General features: G+C 42.8%; 2 protein-coding genes across 3 annotated transcripts in view; one reads left to right on the top strand and one right to left on the bottom strand.

The window, feature by feature from the left end:
* LOC124802414 (pantothenate kinase 3) overlaps nt 1-457 on the bottom strand; it is a 166,917-nt gene extending 166,460 nt beyond the window's left edge. For both annotated transcript variants that reach the window (XM_047263176.1, XM_047263215.1), the window contains exon 1: nt 404-457. The gene's annotated coding sequence lies outside the window, so the exon portion shown is untranslated. The remainder of the gene's footprint in view (nt 1-403) is intronic.
* LOC124802405 (charged multivesicular body protein 7) overlaps nt 1-24,916 on the top strand; it is a 216,973-nt gene that overhangs the window by 57,923 nt on the left and 134,134 nt on the right. The gene's annotated exons all lie outside the window — the stretch shown is intronic.

Below are 24,916 nucleotides of genomic sequence, written 5' to 3'. Positions count from 1 at the left end.
GGCAACACCTATTCGATCATAGCTTAATGACACGCACACATTTCAGCCCATTCCCTTCACATGGGCAGAGTAAAGTATTTATTTCACGCCATTGGCTCCTCCGCCTCTATCTGAAGTACGAGGAAAAATCAAATGCAAATGAAAATGCAGTGTTCAGTAGGATTTTAATTTTAGTGATGTATGTGTAATACAGTAGTGCAGCGATACTACTTCCCTGGTGCAGGGGTTTTTATCGGTGTCCTTCCTGTTATCAGTCTCTCTGTTACTGGCTGCTCAGAAACTCAAGCGTCGCTTTCCAACAGAATGTTGAAATGCTGTGTTACAAAGTAAACATGGGCAGCCAGCGGCCTGCGTGAAGCGCATCGCCGCGCTTGGCCTGCTTCGGCAACAGTGTTCCACTTACCCAGTAGTGTCCACTGGTTAACAGCTACGCACTGCCTGATAGGCGGACACACTACTGAGCTTCAGATCGGCCGCTAACGCGTTTTATGAGAGGTTGTGCGACGTGCGCGCCTCTAGTGGCAGTAAGTGTAAGCTGGACGTTTGCGCTGTACCGAGAAACTGTCGCACCACATTCACGGGGAATCCTCTTTCAGTGACTGCGGCAACAGCATGCTTTCGAAACATTTACTCACTCAAGTGGTCTGCAATATTCCTCGTACTTCTCCCGACGCTCTGTTTGCACATACTCACGAACACTGTCTTGTACCCACATGAACTACTGGAACTCATCACAGAACAGTGATTTTCCTAAATCACTCCAGGCATATTCCGGGACGGTTCCAGTGAAACCGCACTGCCAATTTCCTACCCATCCTTGAAACATTATAAGCATGTGCTCCGTCTCTTATAACTTCATGTCGAGAGGACGTTAAACCCTAATCTTCCTTCCATCCTTTCTAGTTCAGAATACAGAACTTGACAAAGTAACCCCCCCCCCCCCCCCCCTCATAGACCGGCCGCCACCACCACCACCACCACCACCACCACCAGTTCCCTGCAGTTCCTTTTGTTATGTTCATTTCCACTCATTGTACTCGTTGGCAACATCGCTAGTCTGTAAATAATTACAAATAAAGAATAATAATAAAATGCCGACCACAGAAGACAGCCGATGAGATAATAGCAATGCCTTTAAAGCCACCAGCCGATAAAGCAACGGGCAGATGATTCTTTCATCATATGATTTGAATTCTGAAAGTTGTTGACGATATCCAGTTTTCCATTTCTGTTATTTTTCGTGACACGTTAAACGAGAAATATCTCTTCTCCCAGCTAACAATTGAGGGAGAATTTGATGGCAGAGGAAACTGGGAAGAAAGATGTCTTGGCTGCGAATCATTGGGTGACACCACTCCAGCCACTGATACATATTCATCAAGCAACTTTGGAACTTGTGTTCGCAGTCATCAATTAGTGGATATGCATTGAGGGAAGAAGATTGTGGCCGGCCGCGGTGGCCGAGCGGTTCTGGGCGCTTGAGTCCAGAACCACGCGGCTGCTGTGCTCGCAGGTTCGAATCCTGCCTCGGGCATGAATGTGTGTGATGTCCTTAGGTTAGTTAGGTTTAAGTAGTTCTAAGTCTAGGGCACTGATGACCTCAGATGTTAAGTCCCATAGTGCTTAGAGCTATTCGAACCATTTGAAGAAGACTTTTGTTATCGGAATGAAACAATGCTGTTGTGGCCTGCTAATCTTCTTCCGTTGGATCTAAATTTATAGTTTATTTCCTATATTAGAATATATTGTTTCCCAGGACATTGCAAAAATACACGTTACCTTTCAAAATAGTCACTCCAATAGCTTTGACATACATTTAATTGTATGTATATAATTGAAGAAATGTCTTGTGACTCTTCAAGAAATGTCTTACACATAAATACGAGTATTCTACCTGGAAGTGCAAGCAGCAACCTGCTCCACATGAATGAAATCGAGGACCAACACACACACACACACACACACACACACACACACACACACACACACACACACACACACACCTATATAAAGACAAAGGAGTATACCTCGTCGTTTGTAATGGATCACAATGACCAGATTTGATCTTAGACTAGACACATAGTTAACTATAGTTTGTACCAGTAATGGAAGTGATCAATTTTTTTCCAAATTCGTAAATTAGTACGTGGTTATTGAAAGGACAAAGAAGGGAATGATGTGGTTTAATATCCATAGGCGGCGTGGTCATAAACATCGAATTGGCTGATACAAGGGTGAAATTCTTACGAAGATTGCAATTCTGTTCCTTACATTTGCAAGTCCCGTGTATTTGTTGATATATAAATAGCTGTGCTTCACAGTTTTAAGTTTTCTAAGCACTTCAAATCACTAGTTACACGTATTGTTACTTGGCCACAAAGAGCACTATTGTTACTTGGCCACAAAGAGCACAAGTTTCGTTATCTGCAATGGTGAGGCGGATTTTGCTATTCGATATTATTGCAGCTATCTAATTTTACCTCTACTAAAAATTGCCCATCGTCCTAAAACTCACACCATACTGTAAAGACTAGTAGAACTCGTGCTTCCTTACAGTTAACGACTAAAATTGAATTCCGAATTCCGTAATAGGAAGAACTGCAATTCGAATAACGGTTCTGACATTGCCATTTAAGTTTCTACTGTACAGTTGCATGTTAGACGAAAACTTGCTCCATCTTGGCTTAGAGAAGGGCCGTGGACTGTTTGTACGAGAGATTGCAGGTAGAAAAGAGGCAGTTGAATATCTATTAAATTAACTCTTCGTTTAAAAGTAAATAAATAATTTAGTAAAATAAGCGTGTCATTTCTTTGTACTTTCAAAGTTTTTGTAGAAAAATATTCTCTGGAATTTTGAAGTATTTGGTGGAATAAACAATTTTTTACGGCTTGGTTTCAAATTTAGCTGTTGCTGTCTTGCAATCGTGTATCATTAAGTAAATGAGTAGAGGTTATCGCACCAGTACTCTTCACGCCTTTCTGAATAAATGACAATTTTAATAAAGAGCAATGAAACTTATTTTCTCTAGTACTTTAACTATGTTCATCAGTGTTCCTTCTGTACAGTAATGGATTATTTAAACAGATTTCATGAGTGGATATATACATCGTGATGCTGTACTTAAAATACATAACTCCTTAAACATTAATATTAGCAGAAGGATAGAGTGCTACTGATCTTAAAGATGAACGCTGTGTTGCAAACAGTTCAGCGAAAAGACTGTTACACATTTAGTACTAATCTCTTTACAGTCCTTCAGTATAGTCTCCCCGCTTCTCTGTGACTGAGTTACGTCTCAGAAGCTCTCCTTGTTCCATCGAGGACACCACTTCTGTTCATCTGTCGAATGGCTCTGGCAACAGTGATGGATAGCTCTTCCAGAGAAAGATAACGACGTCCGCGCACAGGCTTTTTCAACTTCGGGAACGAGTCGGTCTGGTGGAGTCATGCCCAGGTTAAAGGGAGGAAACGGCAAAACTTCCCATCCGTATTCGCGTAGGTTTTGGGCTACAACATTGCCGATACACGGCCGAGCACTGTCGTGGAGAGTGAGTGGTGCAGTCTAGAACAACTGAGGTCAGGTTTTGTGCGTTTTTGTGCACAGGTTTTGCATGAAATTAAGATATTACACTGCCGTGATACTTGTTCCGCATGGGATTCTAACAGCCATGATGATTCCTTGGTGATCATAAGCAAAAATCGTCATTTGCTTGAGCTTTGATTGAGCGCGTCAAAATTTGTTTGGGCCTAGAGAATATGAAACTCTCCATTCATTGGACTGTGATTTCAACTCTGGTTCAAAGACTCTAATCCATGTTTCGTCAACAGCAACAACTCGACTCAAGAATCCTTGACCTTCACCGTCGAATCTTTGTTTGAGCAAGGTTACAGTATCCAGGTATTTCTGCGTCTCTTCAGCAAACAGTGTGATACCCATCTCGCAAAAATTTTTCTCCTCTTCGAATCATTTGTCAGAATATGGAATACTGGTGGTGGAGGAATTCCCGTGGCTTCAGAATGTTCCTCACAAGTCGCACTGCGATTTTCTTCGAGAGCAACTGTCAAAAGTTTCACACATCGTCACCTGTTGATGTGTTTGGGGTTCTGGGTCTTGGATTATCATCTGTGGTCGCACGACCACCACGAAAACGATTAACCCAACGTGAAACTGTACAACGGTGCACTGTAAACTCACCACAAACTTTACTTAGCGCACTGTGAATTTCTGTCGAGTTTTTGCCGCATGAAGTTTCGGTCTTGATGTACGACCTCTGGTCATCAATTACCACAGTACTTGAGATCCTTGCAGCGTCCATTTCTACCCATCGCCAATTTTATGTTAGACAATACTGCGAAAAAAACAAAAACACACAGTCTTTCTCAAGTTCCAAACTGGATATGACGCAATTTCCATAGTTGCATCAGACAATCCACAGTAATATGAACCTGTGCATTATTTACGAAATATCCCTCGTAACAGTCTTTTCTTTGTGTCTATCTGCAACTCAACGTGTCATCTTTACAGTGAGTAACAATCTAGCCTTTTCTTCATAATGTTCATAATCTAACCTGGACTTTCAATTGTTTAACTCCTTAAGCAGTTGTTTACATGCAATTTTTTTGGGACACAATTTTGTGCAAATGAATCTAAATGTCGCAAAGGCGATCCAACCCAGAATATAATTCCTAGAAATACTTGGAAAGGTAAAATACTAATATGTTTCTCTGAACGTCTTACAATTACGCTAAGTCAAGGGTGGCTGGACTGGATTGTTTAAAAAGTTTGATTTTCTTTTTCCCAGTTCAAGATTAATACTAGGTGAAAACCGTCCTCCAAAATTTTGAAGAATCTTTTTCATTAACTCTAGCTTCTGCATTAAATATTTGGTTGCATTGATTTGCAAAAAGTGTAACTACCAGTGTGCAGAGGGTCTACTTGAGGTCGGTAGTGGTTCTGTGATGTTTGTGTGATTGTTTTTCGTACTTCGTTCACGTTACCGTGAACATGGACTAGGATGTTAATTTTCACCATTCTCGGCCACCAGCTATCAAGTTTTCGTGTATTTCTTTATGTGACGACTGGAGAGTTCACAGAGCTGCCTGCATGCATACGTTCCTGGTTTTACGAGCAATCAGGCATCCTATCGCACCTCGCCTGGCTGCTAAATTATTCGATTATTCAACCGTAATCCAATAGAATATGTCTGGGACTATTTGGAACCACGGGTGAAATGTAGCAATAAACATCCCCACGATTTGCTTGCAGTGTGGAATCTAATCATCAATGAATGGCTTCAGCTGGATAGGGCATACCTGTAGAAACTAGTGGCTCTCTTCCTCACTGAACTGAGGGTAGACTATCTAGGCCAGTTGTTCCCAACTTGTGATAATTACTCTCTGAGGGATAAAATGTAATTTTTTGAGGGATAATAACCAGGGCGTTCAATTGTGTTGCTGTCATGAAATTAAATTATTTATAGTAAGACTTTAATACTGAGTACATAAGTTACCAATAATTACATCATTTTTTTCCAGATACTAGCATTAACACGTGACGTAATGCATTAACACGTGACATAACGTGATGGAGATTACAGCTTGTGAAAAGAATGTATGAAAATTATTTTCCTCACACAGTCCGCACACTGCACACAAAGCTGCTTTGTACTGTGTACCATGCATCGAAGACAGTAGAATTGAAACATACACATCACATATGCTTAAATACCTCATGAAAACGCCTTCTACGCATTGTTGGTAGTTCCGGCAATAGATCATAAATTGTTCCATTAATCACTTTGCAACAGAAAACGAAATAATTGAACAGTGCAAAACAACAGTAACTGTGTAATGGCTACTATTCTGTATTATATTTATTATTGGCCGCGACCAGACCCAAAGCGTGGACAGCCTGAAGTCTTCAGGTGTCTGCCAGTTCAGAAGTTTAGTCAGGCGCTAATGTTGATAATGGTGGGGTAAAGACGTATGGCGTGGGTGGGGAGCGAACTAGCTACAGTATGTGATCAAAAGTATCCAGACACGCTCAAAACATACGTTTTTCATATTAGGAGCATTGTGCTGCCACCTACTGCAAAGTACTCCATATCAGCGACCTCACTAGTCATTACACATCGTGAGAGAGCAGAATGGGGTGCTCCGCGGAACTACGGACTTCGAAAGTGGTCAGGTGATTGGGTGTCACTTGTGTCATATACGTCTCTACGCGAGATTTCCACCACTTGAACACCCCTAGGTCCACTGTTTCCGCTGTGATAGTCAAGTGGAAGCGTGAAGGGACACGTACAGCACAAAAGCGTACAGGCCGATCTCGTCTGTTGACTGACAGAGACCGCCAACGGTTGAAGAGGTTCGTAATGTATAATAGGCAGACATCTATCCAGACTACCACACAGGAATTCCAAACTGCATCAGGATCCATTGCAAGTACTATGACAGATAGGCGGAAGGTGAGAAAACTTGGATTTCATGGTCGAGCGGCTGCTCAATAAGCCACCCATCACGCCGGTAAATGCCAAACGACGCCTCGCTCGGTATAAGTAGCGTAAACATTGGACGACTGGACAGTGGAGAAACGTTGTGTGGAGTGACGGATCACGGTACACAATGTGGCGATCCGGTGGCAGGGTGTAGGTATGGCGAAAGCCCGGTGAACGTCATTTGTCAGCGAGTGTGGTTCCAACAGTAAAATTCGGAGGTGGTGGTGTTATGGTGTGGTCGTCTTTATCATGGAGGGGGTTTGCACCCCTTGTTGTTGGTTTGCGCGGCACTATCACTGCACAGGCCTACACTGATGTTTTAAGCACCTTCTTGCTTCCCACTGTTGAAGAGCAATTCGGGGATGGCGATGCATTTTTTAACACATTTGAGCACCTGCTCATAGCTGTGGCGGAGTGGTTTACACGACAACAACATCCCTGTAATGAACTGGCCTGGATAGAGTCCTGATCTGAATCCTAGCGAAAACCTTTAGGATGTTTCGGAATGCTGACTTCGTGCCAGGCCTCACCGACCGACATCGATACCTCTCTCCTCAGTGCAGCACTCCGTGAAGAATGGGTTGCCATTCTCCAAGAAACCTTCGAGCACCTGACTGAACGTATGCCTGCGAAAGTGGAAGCTGTCATGAAGGCTAAGGGTGGGCCAACACCATATTGAATTCCAGCATTAGCGATGGAGGGCCTCACGAACTTGTAAGTCATTTTCAGCCAGGTGTCCGGATACTTTTGAACACAGAGTGTAATATTTAACCGCGCGCAGGGGCGATGAAGTTATTTACAAACATTAGGCCTAAAAGTTACGCTTTGCGTAACGTTGCAAAGCGATATGGAATGGAACGAGCATATGTGGTCTGTGATAGGGAAGGCGAATGGCGGACTTCCGTCTGTTGGGAGAATTTTGGGGAAGCGTGGTTCATCTGTAAAGAAGACGGCAATAGGAGCTACTGCGACGTATTCTTGAGTACTGCTCAAGTGTTTGTTATCCGCACCAGGTCAGATTAAACGAAGATATCGAAGCAATTCAGATGAAGGCTGCTAGATTTATTACCGGTAGTTTCGAACAACACGCAAGTACCACGGAGAAGTTTCGGGGATGCAAATGGAAATTTAGAGGACCTGCATTTGAAGTTGGCTACAGAACGATCCTACTGCCACCAGCATACGACCACGAAAATAACATACGAAAAACTGGTCTCATACGGAGGCATATAGATAGTCGATTTTCCTCGATCTATTTGCGAGTGGAACAGGGAAGGGAATGACTAGTAGTGCTACCCTCCGCCACGCATCTTACTGTGGCTTGTGGTGTAGATGTAGTGTGCACATTTTAATTTAGTTGGTTTTAAATAGCGGTGAAAGGCGTGAGTGAAGCAGATGCCGCTAGGGAGAGGAGTTGTGCAGAGGAAGCATGTTTTGTAACAAGTGGATAGTTACCTTTCTTTTCTGAAGAAGAGATGTAGGTAACGCTAGCAACGCACGGAAATTGCTTTATCATTCTATATAAAAAAAGGTTGTTAAAATGATTACCTTTCGTCTCATTGACTCATTAATCAATGGTGTAATAAAACACTCACGAAAAACTAATTATCATTTATCCTTCGTCATTTTTAAATTTATATGTTCAAAGAAAATTCTTTCTGTTTTAAAGTTTATTTACGTACATCTACATGATTACTCTGCAATTCACAATTTAGTGCTAGACAGAGGGTTTATCGAACCACCTTCAAGCTATTTCCACTCTCGAACAACGCGTGGGAAAAACGGACACTTCAGTCTTTCTGTGCGAGGTTTGATTCCTCCTACTTTACTCTGACGATCATTCCTCCCTAAGTAGATTAACGCCATCAAAATATTTTCACTTTCTGAGGAAAACGTTGATGATAGAAATTTGACGAGAAGATCCTGCCCCAACGAAAAAGTACTTTATTTTAATGATTGCCACTCCAACTCACCTATCATATCCGTTTCGCTCTCTCCCATATTCCGCAATGGTAAAAAATGAGCTGCCCTTGTTTGAACGTTTTCGATGTGCTCCGTCGATCATATCTGATGGGAATCCCACACCGCAAAGCAATACTCCAGGAGAGGACGTACAAGCGTAGTGTGGGCAGTCTCTTTCGTAGGCCAGTTGCATTTTCTGTGTTCTGCCAATAAATCGTAGTCTTTGGTTTTCTTTACTCACAACGAACTTTTTTAAAAGAAAATAAGGTAGATATTTATATACTTGGCAAAAAATAGGGGAGATTAAAAGCACGGCAAAATTTCACCAAAACTCGAAGCAGTGTCTGTAAAAGATTACTATTTAAATACACATCGCAAATACTTACACATATTGTGCAACAGATTTTGCCTCTGTCAGAAGTCTTAAATCATTTTTAGCAAATTCAAAGAATTCACTGCATCAGTCAAGAAAATACATGGCATTTTCCAGTTCAGATTTGATTAGGTTTGTACTACTTCAGTTCCTTACGTCTGTCCACTTATTATTCATAAGAGAAAATACTGTATCTTTGTAAGCATATCTTCCTGGTATACTCATACCATACCCTACCAGCTTACCCAAGCTTTCAAAATTCATATTATTTGATTTCAAATATGCATTTCTCGCTAACGCTACCCTCTAAAGAGACAGTACACTTAATTCCATAATTAGAACTACAGAGTTCCTCATATAATTAATCTTCATTCACCAATCCTGCTTGATAGATTCCACAACTTCATGCATGTTATTGACTGTTAATTCCCTTTCTAGATATACTAAGATCAGAATTCTCCAAATACTTTGCTTTTTGAATGAAAAAATTTCCAGTATTCACAAAGAAATTAATATAAGCTTGAACAATTGTCTAATTCAGTATTTTCATTTCAAAAATACTTTTTCAAAATTTAGGAGTATATGAATCATCTATGCTTTTAAAATAGCTTTTTATAGGCTCCCAATTTCTTAAAAGCCTTTCTATAGCAAGTGTAAGAGGTAACCATCTAGCATTTACATGCCGCAGGATTTCAGCCCAGTCAGCATTAACAAATTCAAAAAACTATTTTAACGTTTCCCTTCATTTGGCAGAACAGGTAAAGTGACTATATAGTTTCAGTTCTAACACTTCAACATATGCATATTGTGTACAATTGCATGCATGTTGCATGACGTTATGAAGCACATGGTTAAAACAACTAGCTTTGAGGATGTTTTTATTTTCATTAGTTTATAGTTTCATTACTTAACAGTTTCCTGACTATGCGGTGCTTTCCATAAATTATATTGCCTCTGTCAGTACAGTATGGTGATATATTAGTGACATTCAAATTATGTGACTTCAGTGAGTTTTTCAACAACCTATGGACACCCATTGGAGTTTCATCTGCCTGTTCTATGAAATCCAACAATTTATTTTCAGTTCCACTAAAGGGGTCAAAATATCGTATTACAGCTGGAAACATTTTTCTCTTTAGGTGATTGGAGGCATCAGTTGCTAAAGAAAAGAACATGCTACATTTTTTGTGGTCATTCAAAGCTTCCAAAAAATCGTTCACACTTCTTAGGGCCAATATGTTCATTATGATCGTTTCGGCTTTAGGTCGCCCGCAAGATATTTTTTGGACATATTAGATTCACTGAACACGTTTATTGAAACCTTGACCGCACAGTACAAGCTCCCATAGCTTAGATTGTGTTGTACTGTGTGGTAGACTAATGACAGTTTACCAGCAATGGTTTTCACATCGTCGTTTGTTAGGCCTTTGCTCAGGTGGGGAGAGCTGAAGAAAGTAGTTACCTGGGATGATGTAGTGACCTCATTTGCTTTGCTTTTGTAACCTACAAGCAAATACAAAAAGTTAACTCAGAAAATTGCCAATTACTAATTATTACGCGCTGAACAGTGAGAGATATATATTTTCGAATACATAGTAATAATTTATTACCTGAATTATTCATGAGCTGTACACAATCGTTCTTGTCGCCATGTACGATGCTAAACTCACATTTGCAGATTGAGCAGTTTGCTGCATAAGCTGGTCCAATTCAGGAATATAAAGCTTCCTACTTCGTAAGATATGTACACATATATTTTGTTTTCTTTTTTGGTAGCGTTTTAGCATCGTCCTCGTTGCTCACCATAAAATCTTGAACAACCATACACACACAGTGAGCACTGGCGTTGAAACGAAGTCACGTGTAACCACCAAGCGTCGGTTGACCCTTTCTAAGGTAATCGATAGCCATAATGTCGATATATTAGTAGAATCAGTAATCTGCTGTCCAACGTTTCAGCGGATTGTGATCGAGCGCGCAAAATTTAAATGCTTGAAAAATATTTTGTACATTTCGTAAAAAAAGTTAAAAACTGGAGAAGGACGTCTAATGAGCCTGAGAATGCGGGAGCCTGGAGGCTACGAAAAAAGAAGTTCAAATAGGGACATCCCGAGAAATACGGGAAAGTTGGTCGCTCTACCTGCGTGATCGTTCCAACAAAAGTTATTCGTAATAGTAATCCCTAAGTGTTTAGCTGAATTTACAGCCTTTAGATTTGTGTAACTTACCGTGTAACCGAAATGTTGCGGATTCCTTGTCGTACTCTTGTGGATCACTTAGACGCTAATGTTCATAATAGTGAGAGTAACGTTGTGGGTGAAGGGGGGGGGGGGGCTAGCTAATATCTAATTGCACACAGGGGCAATGGTGAGTGGATGGATGGGAGCCACTGATATAGGCTAAGGGTGGTGTTATAGGGTAGTGCTAGTTTTTTGTGCTTGTACAGTGTGTCTTGCGCATTGAAGAACCGAAATCGCTCACAATGAATATGCAGTCTGTGCGTAATATCAATCCACTGGTAAGCCCTTGTAGATCAGTATTTGGCTAGAATGGAATATCAGTGATACAGTTTTGACATCATGAAGAATGAGATCGAAGAATGCTACGTATATGGTAAGTTTGAGATTTCGACCAAACTGCCTGTATAGGGAACGTGTGCACGAAGATTTTCCTAATGTTTGTTACCGGTTGCTTGTCAGAAGTGACAGTGTCAAGCCGAGAAGAGGCCTGAGAGTGCCAACACTTTCGGAAGATTTCATTGGCCGACACCGCTACCGACGATCACGCGTCTAGACGACAAATGATCGACAACTCTGGTACTGAATCTCGATTACAAGTCGCTAAAGTGACGATTTGTTGTGTCAGCCCTTTCGTCTCGCACGAAAATGAGATATTCGTATAGTTATCAGTGGCTAGCAGCAGTGCACGCCGTGAGCAGGCGGCCGCTGCGCTGTCTGCGACCTTGCGTCGCTCTGCCCCACCTTTCCACGTTCCACAACTCTCTCACACACGTCGCCTCGCCGAGCTCCCTCACACACTTTGTTACAGCGGCATTTCGGCTTCCATACTTATATCTTCCGCTGCGGGCATTAAATTATTTTACATTTCGCGTCGTTTTCTAGCTAAATGAATATTTCCGAAAAACTTCTTACTTTTATTGTGACTTTACTTTTATTGTGACTTCGTGCGCAGCTTTTGTTTTTTCTGCGCCCAACACAGCAACGTCTCCTGTTAAACACCAAGAGACTGTTCTTCATATTCTTGTCATTATCATTTTTTAAATTATAGTTGCTATTAGTTATTGGCACACTCATTTTTATATGGTACTGATGTAATGATAACGGTTTTACATAAAAAGTAGTCTCTATGTTCTTGAAGAACTTGCTGAACTATTTTTCAGGTGTCGAGTACAATTACCTTCTGCGTTTCGCAACAGTTACGACTAAAATAAGTCTCGAAACTTTTTGGACGTGCGTTCTTCCACGGAGTGTTTAGACTTCCATTCTTCCGAGTCACGCTTAGTGTCTAAAAAGCTTTTTAGATACCTATAATCCTGAAAAAATTGACGCCTGAAATCTACAAAATTTTTAGTCATGTATATAATACTGTTTACAATCATCACCCAATCTGGGGTTTCAGATTGCGTCATCCAATCAAATTCTTGATATCTTCCCCCTGCGGGTCTGGGGGTTAGAATAGGCCCGTGGTATTCCTGCCTGTCGTAAGAGGCGACTAAAAGGAGTCTCACAGTTTTCGGCCTATGAGTTCAGGTCCCATTCTATGGTTTGACCTGCCACATTCATAATTCTACAGAAGTGCGGGCCATATGGGGAAGGACGCCTTACGTGGTGCACGAGTGCCCTTAGATTCGTTCTTCTGAATCTCTTGTCATGGCTTTGCATCTCCACCTGCATTCAACTATTTGAGCGAGGACACTTTCCGGGGTATGTCATCTTCTTCCATTGTCTCCTGTCCTCTTTCGCCCCCATGACAATATTGGATTTCTCTGCACCCAATATCCAGCATGGTAGCCAGTCCGTTGTGGTGGGGCCGTCATGTACTCATTTGATGTAGCCCCGTGACAACACAGGGATCGCACTGCTGATGCCTGAACTGTAAACTCCCCACATATGCCAATGAGTAGATGCCTGTCTTCCTGGGGCATCAGGACTCCCGGTAACGGCCATCATGCCAGTTGGTCTTTGCTGTGGCTGGATGGCGCCCGTGGGGAGAGCCCCTGATCAGAGTGGGTGGCATCAGGGCGGATGACCCGTAGTGAAGCGGACTAAGTCATCTCTTACTGGTGACTATACAGCACCAGCAGTCTCCAAGAAGGGCAAGATAAAATACAATTCCGACAGTTATGACTCTAAATGTTTCCCTCCATCGCTACACCATGGGAGGAATGTAGAGCTACAGAACGGAGAGAGCCATATTCGCCTCTGTTTTTAGTCTGTAGCAGAATTGATGCGGACTCTTTTCTACCTACGAAGCCTCAGTTTTCCGTTGAACATCTTGAGGATAAGTTTGGAGAAGTGACAGCGAGGTCCAAGATCCGAAACGGCGCGGTCTTGATTCAGACAGCATCCCCAGCTCAATCCTGAGCGTTACTCGCCTGTGACAAGCTAGGTGATATTCCTGTTTCCGTCACTCCCAATAAAAGCCTCAACAAGGTCCAGGGGATTATTTTCCATAGTGACCTCCTCTTGCAGTCTGACGACGAGATCCGCGCCAATTCAGTGTGGCACAAGGCACATACTCAGCCATTGATCTCTCGGTTTGCAGTCCTGGCCTTCTCCCATCTATCCACTGGAGAGCACATGACGACTCGTGTGGTAGTGACCACTTCCTCATCTTCCTGTCGCTGCCCCCGCGTCAGGCCCACGGACGCTTACCTAGATAGACTTTAGACAAGGCACACTGGGAAGCCTTCACCTTTTCTGTCGTCGTCCCCCTGCCCCCCACATGGTAACATCATCAATGTGGTGGTTGAGCAGGTAGCTACAACGATCGTTTCTGCGGCGGAAAAGGCGATCCCTCGTTCTTTAGGGTGCGGGTCATTCCATATCAAATCACCCAATAAAAAATAAATTTTACACCTACCTCCTTAGATTTTCATGAAATTTGGCTCAAATGGTTCTAATACCATCCTGACAACACCTGCATTTTTTTTTGCTGTATCTCTTACAGTTTTTTTTATAAATTTTTAAAGTTTTTATGTTGTGCATTTTCTGAACCTTCGGAAATGGTCAGTTTAATTTGTATTCAAAACTTTAAATTTGCTTATCTTAAAAACTCTTTTAGATAACATCATGAATTTTTGCAGCAAGTTTATTTATTATACATATTTGAAGATAAAAATGATGCTATTAAAATATATTAATATTTTCTACGAAAAAAATATATATATATGTATTTTTTTCTTTTTTTTAACGGATGTTTTGTTTTATAAGAATTGCAATACCTCGAGTCTCAGACCTGATAGAATGCTCAAATTTGTTTTAATTTACTCTTAAACATATAGGCCACTTGATAAAACAAAAATAATGATGGCTTTTTAACATGTTTATTAATTATAGTAGATTACATTAGAATTATGTACAAAGATAGTTTACTTACGACACTTACGTATAACCCAACTGATTACTTGAAACATTGAATTTTTTGAGTAATTTTGTCTTTTTAATAAACATTAATGCTGATTCAAACTGTTTTTCCACTACATCCAAGAGCTTTCAGTTCTTTTGATACAGTCTTTTTTGAAGTAATACATTCTCCCAGTGCCGCTTGATTGAGGTGCGTCTACTACACAGACTATGTGCCCCAAAGGCACTATGCAGGAATCGTCTCTTTCAGGCCAATAAAATGATGCAGCGGGTCCTGAAGGATATAGAAATACACTCCTGGAAATGGAAAAAAGAACACATTGACACCGGTGTGTCAGACCCACCATACTTGCTCCGGACACTGCGAGAGGGCTGTACAAGCAATGATCACACGCACGGCACAGCGGACACACCAGGAACCGCGGTGTTGGCCGTCGAATGGCGCTAGCTGCCCAGCATTTGTGCACCGCCGCCGTCAGTGTCAGCCAGTTTGCCGTGGCATACGGAGCTCCATCGCAGTCTTTAACACTGGCAGCATGCCGCGACAGCGTGGACGTGAACCGTATGTGCAGTTGACGGACTTTGAGCGAGGGCGTATAGTGGGCATGCGGGAGGCCGGGTGGACGTACCGCCGAATTGCTCAACACGTGGGGCGTGAGGTCTCCACAGTACATCGATGTTGTCGCCAGTGGTCGGCGGAAGGTGCACGTGCCCGTCGACCTGGGACCGGACCGCAGCGACGCACGGATGCACGCCAAGACCGTAGGATCCTACGCAGTGCCGTAGGGGACCGCACCGCCACTTCCCAGCAAATTAGGGACACTGTTGCTCCTGGGGTATCGGCGAGGACCATTCGCAACCGTCTCCATGAAGCTGGGCTACGGTCCCGCACACCGTTAGGCCGTCTTCCGCTCACGCCCCAACATCGTGCAGCCCGCCTCCAGTGGTGTCGCGACAGGCGTGAATGGAGGGACGAATGGAGACGTGCCGTCTTCAGCGATGAGAGTCGCTTCTGCCTTGGTGCCAATGATGGTCGTATGCGTGTTTGGCGCCGTGCAGGTGAGCGCCACAATCAGGACTGCATACGACCGAGGCACACAGGGCCAACACCCGGCATCAGGGTGTGGGGAGCGATCTCCTACACTGGCCGTACACCACTGGTGATCGTCGAGGGGACACTGAATAGTGTACGGTACATCCAAACCGTCATCGAACCCATCGTTCTACCATTCCTAGACCGGCAAGGGAACTTGCTGTTCCAACAGGACAATGCACGTCCGCATGTATCCCGTGCCACCCAACGTGCTCTAGAAGGTGTAAGTCAACTACCCTGGCCAGCAAGATCTCCGGATCTGTCCCCCATTGAGCATGTTTGGGACTGGATGAAGCGTCGTCTCACGCGGTCTGCACGTCATGCACGAACGCTGGTCCAACTGAGGCGCCAGGTGGAAATGGCATGGCAAGCCGTTCCACAGGACTACATCCAGCATCTCTACGATCGTCTCCATGGGAGAATAGCAGCCTGCATTGCTGCGAAAGGTGGATATACACTGTACTAGTGCCGACATTGTGCATGCTCTGTTGCCTGTGTCTATGTGCCTGTGGTTCTGTCAGTGTGATCATGTGATGTATCTGACCCCAGGAATGTCTCAATAAAGTTTCCCCTTCCTGGGACAATGAATTCACGGTGTTCTTATTTCAATTTCCAGGAGTGTAGAATTTCTGCATCTTCTTCATCATTGAATATTGTTTATACCAGTCCAATTATGGATGGTTCAACACGAACCCAATCAGAAGAAGAATGGAAAGAAAAGACTAAGGAGGGTTTTACACTATCTGTAGTCCTTCTAATTTCAAGGTTGTTTGTTGGAAGTGGTTTGAAGTTATGAAAACTTCTAGTTCCAGGAATGGTTCGGGTTGCTTTCTAGTTTTAACCGTAGCAAGTCAGCTTCTTTTTTGTCAATAAAGTGAAAATGAATGTTTTCAATATTTTTTTCACAAAACTTATACACATCGATTGCTGTCATTATTTGTTCTTTGTCTGAAAGCTGTAGACTGGCTTTCCTTAAAATTCTTTTAATAGTTCCTCCTAGGCCATCACAAATTGATTTCCCATGACTTGTTGCAAAAAAAGAGTGTTGGGCCTTCAAATTAAAGTCTCTCAAGTGTTCAGTCAAATTTTTAAAACTGTTTCTATTTTTGTACTGCCCAGCACAACCATCTGTAAAGTAGTGAACTGAGTCAATGTCAGTATGATGTAATGACAGCCACTTTGTAATTTCTTTTTGTACAAAGTTAACAAAACCAGTGTCATGTTCTTGGTCACCACTAATAAAACAGTGGTTGGAAACAAAAACATTGTTTTCCTCATTTCTTAGAAAAACTCCAACTGGGTGTAGAGTACAAATCTTTTAAAGGCTGCTGATTGGGATTTTGCTATAAACGAGTGTGGGGTGAGCTTTTCCAATGACCTAACCAATAAAGAAATGTAGTCTTCAACACTGATAGACAGACTGATCATTTCTGCCCTGTCTGTGTTAACCCACTGACTGATTAAAATTTCTTCTTCTAAATCATAATCTTCACTTAGTTTTTCAGTTAAGCACTCTGTTAGTGCAGTATTTGCAGGACAGCTGTTGCAATGATGTAGCATGCAGTTTTGGTTTTCTGTGTTGCACACAAGCATCTTAATTAGGTCTTTATAAGATTCTTCAATTTTCACAGCATCCAGTAATGGTTTAACATTCTGGTGGATACTGCATACACATACAGTGTGTGTGCCTGCAGCACCAGCAAGGATACACCATTTAGGTCTCAAGAAACAAAATTTTGAAAATCCTACTTCTACCTCGGGATTCTCCCATTTGAAAGAATAATAGAGTTCTCTCAAGTTACACAAAATGAGTCTTTTTTGCATGTACACATTTTTTTGAACACTTACTTTGTCTTTTGTTCCAGGTAGCACTCTGGAACTTTCATCCTTTTCATAAAAATCTGTTACAAGTCTTACTGTATTTTCAGAAAGAGTTTTACCTTTTTTTGGACCAGGAGTTTCCAAAATACCCTTTTCAGATTTTAGCTTTCTAGCTTGTCGCACCATGTACTCACTTACATTAAATTCTTTCATCACTTTATTTCGAGTCCAAGAATCTGGAGCCAAGGTCAGAATCTGGATTTTTCTAGACCTCCCAACAGATGAAATCTTCTCTTTCATAAGAGAAATCATTACATCAAAATCCTTTGCTTTCTCAACCACACTTTTATCTTCTTCGTCATCATCAGAACTTGGTACATCATATTTTAATGCTTTTTTGCAGTCTTTTCAATACTGCTAACCTTCCTTTTAAAATAAGACCCTTTACTTTGTTCTGACAAGCCATGAAGCTTTATCGGTGTTAAACCTAAATAATCAAGAGCAATGTTTGTTTGTACGAGGGATTCATTTCTGGATTCCAATGATTCTAATTCAACCATGACTTCATCATCTGTTTCACTTTCATTGACTTCAACTCTTAATTTTTCCTCACAAAAGTTACGGCATGTTGAGCAAAGCTTTTGTCCAGGTTTTATGCTAATATTTTTTGTCAGTAATTGTTTAGAAAGATCCAAGCCTTCACTTCTCAACGATTTTTTGATGGGCTTTTTGTGTTTTTTTACTGGGTCTACACATGTTGTTTGATACTTTTCAAAAACATTTAAGAAGTAGTAGCTGTGGTGTGAACATATATTCTTAAATTCACACAGATTAATTCCAGATCATAAGTGGATCAAATCTTTTTCTTCCTCACTCAATTCTGATACCGGTTGTAACTTTTTTGAAGGTGTGTAGGTTGTTTGGAAACAGTCAGATTTTTTAAATAACCCTACACTACAGGTTTGAATATCTGACATACTGATTTCACTTTTGGTCTGATTACTGTTCTGGTTACTTTTATAGGATATTGGAAAAGAATCTCTGTAAACTAAGCAACAGTACTTACTGAGAGTTCGAATAAACTTAATAAAATACTATCCAAGCACTATTTAACACTGTAATAATTTTTTACTTCAAAACACAGGAGTAACAATACAAAATCCTAGTGTACATTGTTACTCCAAGAAGACAAAAACTTATTTTCGGTGTCTAAGTCACTTGGCATTTTTTATTTTTAAAATATAATTAATATTATTTTAAAAATTAGATAACTATTAAACAGGTTAAAAAGCCAACATAATTTTTCTTTTATCTAATAGCCTATACAATTAAGAGTATTTTAAAACAAATTTGAGCTTTCTATCAGGTCTGAGACTCTAGATATTGCAGTTTTTGTAAAACTAAACATCCGTTAGCTAAAAAATAAATAAAAAACTTATAAATTTTTTTCATTTGGAAGAATTTAATATATCTTTATGGTAATTTTTTTTAACATTTAGATATAATACACAAACTTATTCCAAAATTTCATACTGATATCTTGAGTATTCTTTAATATACAAATTTTTTTAGTTGTGAGGACACGTTTAAGTTACAATTTCCGACTGCTGGAACAAAGCCAAATCTAAAAACTTTAAAAATTTATAAAAAAAAAACTATAAGAGATAGAGCAAAAAAATTTTACAAGTGCTTTCAGGATGATAAAAGAAGTAATTGTACAAAGTTTCATCAAAATCTGACATGGTTGGTGTCAAGGCCTGGGTGGCTTGACATGGAATGACCCGCCCCCGGTGAAAGGCAATCCCTTTTTGGTCGCTGTAAGTCGATGAGGCAATTTAGGAGCGTCGGCGAGCTCTACAGCGGCATAAGCGGCACCCTTCCGTGGAGCACCTCATAGCCTTTAAACAGCTCCGTGCCCACGTTCGCCAGCTTACCAAAAAGCAGAAACAGGAGTGTTGGAGAGGTACGTGTCGACCATTGGGTGCCATACGTCACCTTCCCAAGTCTGGGCAAAGATCAAACGAGTTTTTGGGTACCAGACCCCAACATGTGTACCCGCTGTTAACATAAATGGCATGCTATCTACCGACGCAAACGCGATTGCTGAGCACTATGCTCGAGCCTCTGCATTGGAGAATTACCCCCCCCCCCCCCCCCCCAGCCTTTCACACTCTGAAACGGGGGCTGGAAGTGAAAGCCCTCTCGTTCACTACACGCCACAGTGAATCCTATAACGCCCCATTTACAGAGTGGGAGCTCCTCAGTGCCCCAGCACATTGCCCAGACACAGCTCCTGGGCCCGATCAGATTCACAGTCAGATTGATTAAACATCTCTCGTCTGACTACAAGCGACATCTCCTCGTCATCTTCAAACGGATCTGGTGCGATGGCGTCTTTCCATCGCACTGGCGGGAGAGCACCATCATACCAGTGCTCAAACCCGGCAAAGACCCGCTTGATGTCGATAGCTACCGGCCCATCAGTCTCACCAACGTTCTTTGTAAGTTGCTGGAACATATGGTGTGTCGGCAGTTGGGTTGGATCCTGGTGTCACGTGCCTACTGGCTCCGTGCCAGGGTGGGTTTCACCTGGGTCGCTCTACCACTGATGATCTTGTTTTTGTCAAGTCTGCCATCGCCATCCGAACAGCCTTTTCGAGACGCCAATACCTTGTTGCCATCTCTTTTGATTTATGAAAAGTGTATGACACCACCTGGCGACAATATATCCTTGGCACATTATACGAGTGGAGTATCCGAGGCCTGCTCCCCATTTTTATCCAGAATTTCCTGACGCTTTGTTTTTCTGTGTCGAAGTTGGTGCCTCCCATAGTTCCCCCCATATCCAGGAGAATGGGGTCCTGCAGGGCTCTGTATTGAATGTCTCTTTTTAGTAGCCGTTTACAGTCTAGCGGCAGCTATAGGGCCATCCGTCTCACCCCCTCTGTATGCAGACGACTTCTGCATTTCGTACTGCTCCACCAGTACTGGTGTTGCTGAGTGGCGCCTACAGGGAGCCATCAACAAGGCGCAGTCAAGGACTCTAGCCCACGACTTTCAGTTTTCGGCCGCAACGTCGTGTTTTATGCACTTTTGTCGGCGTCGTACCGTTCATCGGGAACCAGAACTTTATGTTACTGATGATCCCCTCACTGTAGTGACTGGTTTTCGGTGCTCGATTTACTTGGCTTCCTCACCTTCGGCAGCTTAAAGTGCTGGCAGCATCTCAGTGCCCTCTGCTGCCTTAGCAACACCAACAGCGGTGCAGATCGCTCTAAGCTGCTGCAGCTATACAGAGACCTTGTTCAATCCCGCCTTGACTAAGGGAGTCTGGTTTGTGGTTCGGCGGCGTCCTCAGCGTTGCGTTTAGTCGACCCAGTACACCAATGTGTCGTTCGACTAGCGACGGGAGCTTTTAGGACGAGTCCGGTGACCAGCGACCTTGCAGAGGCTGAAGTCCCTCCATTGCAGGTCAGGCGTGCACAACTGCTCGCCAGTTACATGCACACGTTCGTAATTCTCCTGCTCATCCGAATTACCGTCTCCTTTTCCCACCCATGGCGGTTCATCTCCCGCATCGGCGGCCCAAGTCAGGGCTTACAATTACAGTTGGCGTCTGAACTGGAGTCCTTGCCTTTACCACCTATACTCTAAGTCCAATCGCGTACACCTCCATGGTGTACACCTAGGCCGCGGCTTCGCCTGGACTTTTCACATGGCGCAAAGGAGTCAGTTAATGCCGCGGCTCTCCACTGTCACTTCATCTCGCTTCTTGACATGTACCGAGGCCATGAAGTGGTTTACACCTACGGCTCGATGGCTGATAGTCACGTCGGCTTCGCATATGCCCATAGAGGACATATTGAACAGCATTCATTGCCCGATGGCTGCAGTGGTTTCACTGATGCGCTGGTGGCTGTATCTCGTGCTCTGGAGCACATCCGTTCATGCTCTGGGGGGTTTCTTCTGTGTACTGACTCCTTGAGCAGCCTACAAGGTATCGACCAGTGCTATCCTCGTCATCCTTTGGTGACGACCATCCAGGAGTCAATCTTTGCCCTGGAATAGTCCAATCGTTCAGTGGTGTTTGTCTGGACCCCAGGACACGTCGGAATCCCAGGGAACCAACTTGCTGACAGACTGGCCAAACAGGCTACACGGAAACCGCTTATGGAGATTGACATTCCAATAACTGACCTGCGTTCGTTTTTACGTCGCCAGGTTTTTCGGCTTTGGGAGACGGAATGGCGTAGTCTCAGTATGCACAACAAACTGGGTGCCATTAAGGAGGTTTCGAATGTGTGACAGTCCTCCATGCGGGCCTCTCGCAGGGACACTGGTTTTCTGCCGGCTCCGCATTGGCGACGCTTGGGCGATCCGCGGCGACCTCCTGCGCCGTGAAGACCCGCCTCAGTGTCGATGCGGCGCTCGGTTGACAGTGGCCCATATATTCTGGTGCTCTGTTCCACTTTGACTGCCCTGCGACGAAATCTTCGGTTACCGGTTTATCTGATAACGCCTCATCGGCTGATTTAGTTTTACGATTTATTCGTGTGGGTGGTTTTTTATCATTTGATCTCTTTGTCCCTCTGTGTCCTCCATCCTAGTGGTTTTAGGATGGAGGTTTTAATGTGTTGCAGAGTGGCTGGCTTCTCCTTTTTATTCTCTCGGTCAGCCAGCCATGGTAATCTGTTTTGTCATGTCCGCAGCTCGTGGTCGTGTGGTAGCGTTCTCGCTTCCCACGCCCGGGTTCCCGGGTTCGATTTCCGGCGGGGTCAAGAATTTTCTCTGCCTCGTGATGACTGGGTGTTGTGTGCTGTCCGTAGGTTAGTTAGGTTTAAGTAGTTCTAAGTTCTAGGGGACTGATGACCATAGATGTTCAGTCCGATAGTGCTCAGAGCCATTTTTTGTTTTGTCATTTTAATCTCTTTCTTGCGTTTCTGTAGTTTTCTTCTCCCCTTTTTTCCATTAAGTGTTTGCGTCACTTCTGTCGTTCTTGTGGTTTTTCCTTTCCATTCTGTGTTATAAGTCTTGCTTGTTTTATTCTCACCCTTGTGGCATTGTTTTATTCGGAACAAGGGACGGATGACCTAGCAGTTTGGTCCCCCCCCCCCCCCCCCCCCCATTTAAACCAACCAACCAATCTTGATATCTATTAAAAGAAATAGCTCATTACTAAAACTAATCAAATGCTATGGTGTAGAAGGCCATTGTCTCTTCCTCATATTTCGAAATCAAATTAATTTTTTCTTGGTTAGGGTTCTCATTCTTTAATTTGTTCAAATTAATTTTCGTTTGCAAATCAGCTGGCGGCAGTCTTCCTTTCCTTCAGACATCTTTGCGTGTCTATTAATATATTTCTTATTTCAGTTATCGAGACTTTATTCTTCTCCATGCTTTTTATATATTTTTTTCGAACAGAGCCAAGTTTAACTGCAGAAACGTGAAGTAAATTTCACAGATCGGGCTACTGAAAAAAAATCTGAAATTATTTTATGTGGCCTGTCTTTGGCGTCAAAAAATTGTTGTAATGCAATCCAAAGCTTAAAAATTCACTCAACTGCGGGCATCTAACGACAGCCATCTTGTTTTTCAATGAGGTAGAAGAGCCTGATGATTGACATCAACGTATAAGTGGAGCTCTTTCAATATGTCGACAGTTAAGACTGCAGTAATGCTTGATATAGTATTGTGGAGAATATGGGCAGGGCATCAAATCCCTTGTACATTTTTTCCTAGTTCTTCTTAATTTGGTGAAACTGTTGTGTCTAGACAAGACAGCCTAGACACAATGAGAGGAAGCCGAAAGGCACGCGCTTAAACTCACGCAGGCTGGCGTGAGGTCTGAAACAGGATACGTAATGAATGCTATAAAGAAAAGTACGTAGCTTCTGGAATACTTAACTTTAATCCACAATTGTAGACATCGCTCTTAATGATACATGCTTCATAATATTAATTATCAATTGAATACGGCGCCTTGCTAGGTCGTAGCAAATGTAGCTGAGGGCTATGCTAACTATCGTCTCGGCAAATGAGAGCGTATTTGTCAGTGAACCTTTCCTTGCAAAGTCGGCTGTACAACTGGGGCGAGTGCCAGTACGTCTCTCTAGACCTGCCGTGTGGTGGCGCTCGGTCTGCTATCATTGACAGTGGCGACACGCGGGTCCGGCGTATACTAATGGACCGCGGCCGATTTAAAGGCTACCACCTAGCAAGTGTGGTGTCTGGCGGTGACACCACAGAAACATATTCCGCTGGCCGCGTCGATGAAAGCCTCCGATGGTGTTTGGTTTGTGGGGCACTCAACTGCGCCCGTACGAAGTCCCAATTTTTATGCAATCCAGTTTAGGCACTGCCACGAATAATGATGATAACACAAACACCCAGTCTTGGGGCAGAGAAAAATCCCCAACCTAGCCGGGAATCGATCCCAGGACCCCGTGATCCAGAGGCAGCAACGCTAGCAACTAGACCACGAGCTACGGACAAAGGCTTACAAGGTTGGCATTGGTATTGTCTCCACAAAATTCCGTTAATTTATCTATAGGAATTTGTAGTTGTCTGAAAGTGTCTAGATAAGACTTTGCAATTGTCTCCGATGTTTCGTTATTCAGCGAATCAAACTTAAACTGCTTCTGTTGGACTCAGTCAGTTTCAGGAAAGTATTCAACATTTAACGGAAAAATGTTTTCAGCCTTGCTGTTATAGCCACGGCGTCGTGTTTATGTGGTCACGGTGTTGAACTGCGAAGAGGGAAATCCGTGTTCAATGTCCCTCGTGCACTGTATTTATTTCACAAAATTATGAACTGTTCATCCAGTCATTGACGTGTCTGTTGGCTGTATTCAAATTTGTGTCTGTGTCGTAGTGTAACGTCCGTTTGCAACAGTGAGGAGTAAAGTAAGGAATCTCGAGACGTACGTACCTCCCATCTGTTCTACACATGTACCACATGTTATGACACGTGTGTTCCATTTTATAAGTGTTGGCTTTTGAAATCTTTCTTATAACATAGTTCACACCAGTTTATTTGTTGATTTCGTTTCTGTGAGAGGCCGGTGTGGCATCTCGCTTGCTCTCAGTATTCATCAGTGACAATTACTTGCGATCGCAATATATTCTAGCCACATGACTCATATTCCTTAACAAGTGTATAATGTGACAATAGCCATGACTATAGAAGGAGAACAGACTTGTTAATGACCGGTCAGACAGGCATAATTTTGTGGAAAAAAAAACATGGGCACCAGGGAGATTTTAAACACAGATCTCGGTCTATGCGGTCCAAGACCGTGACCACATAACCACGACACCGTGGCTATTCAAATTCGCTCGATGTTGCACATCTTGAGCTTGGACCGTTCACTGTTTCGATTTTGCTTCTTTTTTCACAGTTCAGTACACGTTCTTCCTGTTTTCGTGCTTCATCTGTGTTCAGTTTTTGACGGACTGTCCACTGGCTCGCTTTACCACTAAATCTGAGGAGGGTGCGGCGTGGAGTTTCCCTTGTCAGGGAGCAAGGGCTCTCGTATTCCAAAGATCATGTACTCCAGGAGATTT

This window comes from Schistocerca piceifrons, chromosome 1 (genome assembly GCF_021461385.2).
Source record: "Schistocerca piceifrons isolate TAMUIC-IGC-003096 chromosome 1, iqSchPice1.1, whole genome shotgun sequence".
Classification (NCBI taxonomy): Eukaryota; Metazoa; Arthropoda; class Insecta; order Orthoptera; family Acrididae; genus Schistocerca; species Schistocerca piceifrons.
Note: the sequence above shows the minus strand (reverse complement) of the source record. Positions and strands in the feature narration are given on the sequence as shown.